The following is a 7,684-nucleotide window of genomic DNA, read 5'->3' on the forward strand; positions in this document are numbered from 1 at the left end:
GTGCAATAAGATAGCGGGTGGCATGAGAAAGATGACTAAAGAGGTATTGGGTGAGTCTAAAGGCGGTGCACTGCTAGGTAAGGATACATCATGGTAGAACGAGGATGTCACATTAACTATTAAGGTTAAAAGAGTGTTATAGAAATCTAAGTAAGAGTCATCATAATGAGAATTTGAAGAAGTATATGATAGCAAAAAAGAAGCTAAAAAAGTAGTTCGAAACACAAGGGATAATGTATGTAAGGAGGTTTATGACAAGTTGGATACCAAAGATGGCGAGAAGGATATTTATAGCCTTGCAAAGATGAGAGATAGGAAATCGAGGGATCTGGGTATGGTTAGATGTATCAAAGATGAAACACAAATGATTTTAGTCAAAGATAAGGAGATTAAAGAGAGATGAAAAGATTATTTTGATAAGCTATTTAATAGAAGTCATGTTCAGGATCTTGGAGACTTCTCCATTCCTTTTCATGAGATGAATCATGACTTCATGCGCAAGATTCAAAAGAAAGAAATTGCAGATGCTTTGAAGAAAATGAAATCAAGAAGGGTAGTTGGCCCAGATGATATACCTATCATGGCTTGAAAATGCTTGGGTGAGAAAGGTTTAGAATGGTTGAAAAGTCTTTTTAACAAGATTTGACGGACAAATAAGATGCCTAATGAGTGAAGGAAGAGTATTTTGGTGCCTCTATATAAGAATAATGGTGATATACAAGATTGCAAAAACTATCATGGTATAAAACTCATGAGTCATACTATGAAACTTTGGGAGAGGGTGATTGAGTATAGGTTGAGGAAGGTTGTCATGATATCGAAGAATCAATTTGGTTTTATGCCTGAAAGATCAACTATGGAAGCTATACATCTTTTTAGACAACTTATTGAGAGATATAGAGAGGAACAAAGATTTGCATATGATTTTTATTGATTTGGAGAAGGCATACGATAGAGTACCTAAGGATGTTCTCTGGTGGACAATGATGAAGAAATGTGTTTCTCTCAAGTACATTAGTATAATTAAAGATATCTACGAAAGAGTAGTAACCAATGTTCGCACTTGTGGAGGGGTGACAACCAATTTTTCTATAACGGTTGGGTTACATCAAGGATCTGCATTAATCCCTTTCCTATTTGCTATAGTGATGGATGAGCTTACGAGCTCAATTCAAGAAAATGTGCAGTGGTGTATGCTGTTTGCTGATGATATTATTTTGATTGATGAGTCTAGAGCTAGAGTTAATGCTAAGTTAGAATTATGGAGACAGACATTGGAAGCAAAAGGTTTTAAGTTGAGTAAGAGTATGACAGAATATATGGAATGTCAGTTTAGTAACAAACGAACTAGTGATGAGAGTGTAGTGAAGCTTGGTGAACAAGAAATACCGGTGGATAACTGTTTCAAATATTTGAGATCTATCATTCAAAAGTATAGAGAAATTGATGGAGATGTAAATCATAAGATAAAGGTTGGGTGGATGAAATGGAAAAGTGCAACTGGAGTGTTGTGCGATCGTAGAATGCCATTGCGGTTGAAGGGAAAGTTTTATAGGACAACAGTTAAGCCCGCTTTACTATATGGTACGGAATGTTGGGCTGCCAAGAGACATTATATTCAAAAAATGAGTGTAGCTGAAATGCGTATGCTTAGATGGATATGTGAAAATACAATAAAAGATAAGATTCGAAACGAGGAGATACGTAAGAAGGTAGGCATTGCATCCATTGAAAATAAGATGAGAGAGAATCGTTTACGGTGGTTTGGACATATTCGGCGAAGGCCTAATGATGCTCCAGTTAGAAGGATGGAGAAATGGAAAAATATATTAGTTAAAAAAGGTTGGGGTAGGCTTAAGAAAACTTGGATGAAGATGATAGGAAATGATATGAATGCTTTGAACCTCACCGAGGACATGGCATTGGATAGAAATGAGTGGAGGAGAAGGATTCATGTGGAAGACCCAGAATGATTTTCTTTTTTGGTTCATATCGCCAACCCCACTTGTTTTGGGATGAAGGTGTAGTTGTTGTTGTTGTTGCATTAATAAAAAAACATTAGGAGCGAGAGAATTTGACTTCCAGCTTTATTATTTTATCTTGATGTTTGAAGTAAATTGTTTAATTATTTAGTAGTCTACTCTCTAAATTATTAGCTTATTCAATTTAGAGTAAATTCAATTGATTCTTGGAATTATCCTGGGAATGCTATTAATTATTGCTACCAACAGATTTGACTTCAGCTTTTGTTGATCCTGCATATATACAACAACACAAATCTCCTTATCGTTCCAAATCTTGGACTTGAACTTGATAGTATTACAGTATAGGTAGTGAGATTTCACCCTATGTCAGAAAGACACAGACACAAACCTGGATTCGATTCAAGTGTGATTTGAATTTATAAGTTTTTTGAAAAATAGAATTTTCCAAGACGGTTTTTAATTATGTAATTATTAAAAAATATTGTTATGTTTTAATATATAAAACATATTTTGATTGGAAATATAATTAAAAACTGTTTATAAAGATTGGTGGAACCTTGCCCATAGAAAGTGGCGTGTTCCTGTGACAAATTCCAACTCTTAGGCCTCGCTTGTCTCATGCAGCTTACATAGGAAAGTGCTGAGCTGTAATCCTTTTTCACCATCAATGCAACAAACATCAAATCATCATAGTAGAAAAGTGCCATACTGGTACAAGTGATCCTCAACTTTTTTCACCACCTACCATTTTTTATATGCAAATTCATTCGTATACAGCTCTGCCTGATTGAGTAATCCATGCATTTTTTTCCTTTAAAACTTTAAATAACAAAAAAATCCATTTTTTATATGCAAATTCATTCGTATACAACTCTGCCTGATTGAGTAATCCATGCATTTTTTTCCTTTAAAACTTTAAATAACAAAAAAATCCATCCAATCCTTTGACATAAGAATCAAAGCATCCTATGTCAATCCTAGCCATCCAACCAATGCATCTGGATGGCTAGGATAAGTCCACACCTGGTGAAAATGTAAACCTATCCTAGCCGTTTGTTGGATCTCTTGGATAGAATGTAAGACAACCCAATCTTATGCCAAATTATGGGATCCGGACTCATAAATAACACAAGACACAAATTCTATGTGGTGCCTCTTTATCGATTCAACTAATGCCTACATCATGAATTCATTTTTCATGATTATTTCTTCTTTTTTGGGTATTCTGAAATAATTCACGATGAGGCTCAATAATGATGGGGCTAAGTTTGCTACAGTCAGTTGTATTTACAGTCTGACTTAGCAAACGTTTTTTTTTTTCTTCTCATATCTATGATGTGATCTATGTAATTTTATTGAACGGAACCTGCTTTTGCTTCACCTAAATCCGACTTGTATACAGTTTTTTCGTGATCCAAAAATCAATGGCTTTGAATGCACTGATTTTTTCTGGCTCATAAAAACTTTTTGAAAAACATGATCCAACGGTGGATTCCTACTAAATCAAGCATGCAGAACCCATCTATGAGATTAGATTGAGTCAAAACAACTGGTATTATGAGATTCCAATCTTGATTGTAGGTGCAATCGATTGTAGCAAATGCGTATCTGATAATGATGTCAAGATCAATATTGTCAGTATCGGTTGATACACATCTAATCAGTCTAAAACCGATATTGACAACATCAGACAAGATAATTAACTCAATCATGAATATGAGCCATCTTTGTAACTTACGTGTAAACTCTTAAGTTGATGAAAGGTATTTACTTGATTGGTTTGAACCTATTTATGGAGATAGATCGTGTTTTTGTTCATGAGTAAAAGGATCATCAACTATTTTTGGGCAAAATAATTTACTCTCGGCTAGATTGTCTTCTATGCATAGTTTTGAGCATTTTACAAAAGGCTGCCTAACTTATTAGCTATTTAAAAAAAGCTGCACAACATTTAGATTATTCAATTCTGCTACCTTGGTGTGTCAACATTCAACAGCCTTTGCAAAGTCTTATCCCATTCTGATAGCCAAAAGAACAGGTTCAATATGATTGCACAAATTTTGTGCCATGTAATTGCACCCGATCCAAAGTCATTTTGATGGGGTCACCCTCGAACGGTCAAGTGATTGAAAAAGTGTAGGGAAATTTACAAAAAAGCCACATAAGTTATCAGCTATTTGCAAAAAACTGCTACTGTTTTTCTTATTACATTTAATGTCAGCTTTTATGAGTTGCGATTCAAAGAAGTTTGTTTTTAAAACCATTCAGTTGACCTAACTTAACACTGTGGCTAAAATGCCTTGGGGGCCAGTAAACGGATCGGATCTTAACTGGACTCGGGTGGATCCAGATCTGAATCTGACTTTGAGGTTTTGATATCAGGTCTGGACCCATGTCCAACCAGACTCATCATATGAAAATCATAGGTCTTTAAGGTTTATATAAACCAGAGGTCCATACTCAGTAAAATATTTTTTACATTTAAAAATTGCAAATCCTAATTGGAACACCAGTCGGACCTAGGTCTAGCACGAAATTTTATAAACCCTGCCTACTCTGTACTTGGATAGTTATTCGGACCTCTTTCTTTGTTACCAAACCTTGACCCTATCAGATCCGATATGGGTCGATAGTGGCATGGGATAGCTAATACCTAGAGATGCCAACAGATTAGATGTATCCGACCTGTTTCGGAATCTGATTAGTCAGATTTGGTCAAGAAAACTGAATCCAATTAGTAATCACATTTGGGCTCGATTAAGGATTTTATAACTGAATCGGATTACATGTATGTTTTGAGATTTAGTATTAGTTTTTTTTCTCATCTGGATCTGAAATTCTAAATCCGAGTCCTATTAACAAATATCCGATTAGTCGGATTCACACAACCCGAATCTGAACCGTTTACATGATATCGATTGTTGCTTTTTCAGCAGTGCATGTATGAACCGTTTACTTGAACCCGACCCACCAACCCGTTTACTCGAACCCGACCAGACCTGTTTATTAAATGGGTCGGGTTCGTGTTAGAGACAGCCGACCCATTTAATAAACGGGTTGGGTTCATGTTGAGGTATGCTGACCCACCACCCGCCAACCCGACCCGATTGCCACCCCTATATATATATATATATATACTTACAAGTATATTAAAAATACTCACAATAAGTCAATATCTGACAAAATCATAGCCCAAACCAGTCCCATTGACAGTCTCAGCAGCCGCAACATGGTTTCTAATTGATCTTTCGCATCACCATAGGCACGTACTAGGTTTTTTATATATATATTTTTTAAAGGCAAGCTGGGGTTAGGCGGACCCCTACCAAAGTGGCAGAGGGATTGGATCCTAGGCCTTCAGCTTGACACAGGACCCTGCTTACCACATGGGATACCACCTCGGTGATTAGGTTTCTCATATCTATTTCTAGGTTTTGCTCTCCTTTTCTATCTTTACACTCCTGGAATTGAAGGGTTTGTTTGGAAAGTTGGAACTGGAGGAAATTGGAATAGTAAAAAGGAACCGACATTTTGAATTCCTATACTTGTTTGAGACAGTAATTGGTAAATTGTGAAAATATGAAGGAAATCTGCATACTCCAACTCCATTAGCTCTGATTCCTGTATAGAAAGAAGGCAGTTGACAAAACTTTTTCTTATGTAAAAGTTTTGATTTCTTTTGGAAATCTCAGCAAGGTGCTGTCAAACAAGAAGATTCCTCACAATTCCTTCCTTCCTCTGTGTGTGTGTGTCTGCGCGCGCACAGACGTGTGATTCCCTCCAAGTCATTTTCATCAGTTCCTCTCAAACAGAACTTTAGTTCCTCTATGAGCTAAAGTTAGGGTTTGCAAAGTGATGTTATTGACAGAAAGAAAGGGAAAAAGGTGTACTCTCCAAAAAGGTCCCTTAGAAAGTGGATGTGGAAATAGACGTGCCAATCACTTTATACTTATAAATTGTGGAATTCAGTCCAATTTCCTTCTCTTTTAATCTCAAACTTTCCTGTCACCTGGATCCAACACAGGCTTACGAATTTAAAGTTGGTCCCACAGATTTAAGTAGTGGTGCAACTAGGTTCAGTAAACCCGACTGATCCGATGTCTCGAACCAATTATACCCGACCCGAATGATATTGGTAGACTCATGAGTTTGGGTCAGATCCAAAGTATAGATCCGTAGTGAAAATGGGTCAGGTCTTGGTATTGTAAATGAAAACTGAAACCTGAATGGGCCCGACCCGATTATGTACTTGGACCCAAATGGTGCTCTATATTTTAAAACCGAACCGACTCAAACCCGAATCGAAACTTACCCGACCCGACTATATAGTTGAACTGACCAGTACCCAAACCTGCTGCTTTATACTCAATCCATATAAAAGTTTCTAATTGGTAAATATTATATATTCAATGAAGCATTTAAAGATGTTGATAAACTTAGAACTGATAAGCATTGCATTTTAGTAATCTAAACTTTAATTTATTTTTACGTGTACTTCCTCGTGCCCTTTTATTGTAGAAATTGTACAATTGAAGTGAATAATAATAATATAGAACTCATTGAATTTGATATATTTTTGAATATGATATATCATTGTTTTTTTGTTTCAACTTAAAATGTTTGGTTGTCATGATATATTCATTTTATATTCAGAATTTGACATTATTTAAAATAGTTATTAAGCTTTTATTTTGTTTGCATATAATTTTCTCAATAAATAATTGATTTCTTTAATTTATTTATTTTTATTGATGGATAATTAAGTCTAGAGTACTGATCCTATCAAGACCCGAGCTAAAACCTGCTAAGACCCGAACAGTTAATACCCGAACCCATTAACCTATACAGGTCTACTTTTTTCAACCATACTCAGACCAGAAATAAAACAGGTCCACTAAAGACCCAAGCTGTTAACCCATATGGGTCCACAGTTTCCAGATGTACATGAACACAAATCCAAACCCGAATTAGATTGAATCGGGTTTGGGTCTTACTTTTAGAACCGATTCGGAATCAGGTTTCATAAGACCTGACCCGAACCCACACCTCTAGGCATAAGATGCAGGTTTGACTTGCAAGTCGGAATTTTTTTCAAAAATAAGATATGATGACAGATTTTTTTTAATTTTTTTTTATCAATAGAAAACTATGTTGTTTGGATATTTAAATATTTTAAAATGTTTTTATTGAAAAAATAATAAAATACCCATACATACAAATTCCTGACCAAATCATTTGGTTGGCTGCATCACCAGGGGCACTTGGCTAAAATGGTATGTCCATGTGACATAAATGTCTCTTATATGGCTATTCCCAGCACAAAAGGTTCTGCAACCATAAGATGCCTTCCTCTTGGTTGTATCCTTTGTCAATGGTCAATGATTATAGAATGATCATTATAACCCGGGACATCTTAGCCACGGGGTGTAGGGGCGTAGTTAGGATTCATGTGGGGGGCAAATAGGGGTGTAGAAAAAAAAATTTGTGTGATAGTCAGGGGTTGGGGGCAGCGCCCCCAAATTTTTTTTTTGAGATAAAATAAAAAATGGCTACAATTATTAATAAAAATCTATTTCATATGGACAAATCAAACTATTTGCTGCAGTCAGGGCTGGGCTAAAAAATGGATAAAAATCTATTTCATATAGAATCAGGGCTGGGCTAGGACTGGGCTTTAGAAAAAAAAAAAAACTGTTTCG

Source organism: Nuphar pumila, chromosome 1 (genome assembly GCF_984573655.1).
Source record: "Nuphar pumila chromosome 1, dmNupPumi1.hap1.1, whole genome shotgun sequence".
NCBI classification, from domain to species: Eukaryota; Viridiplantae; Streptophyta; class Magnoliopsida; order Nymphaeales; family Nymphaeaceae; genus Nuphar; species Nuphar pumila.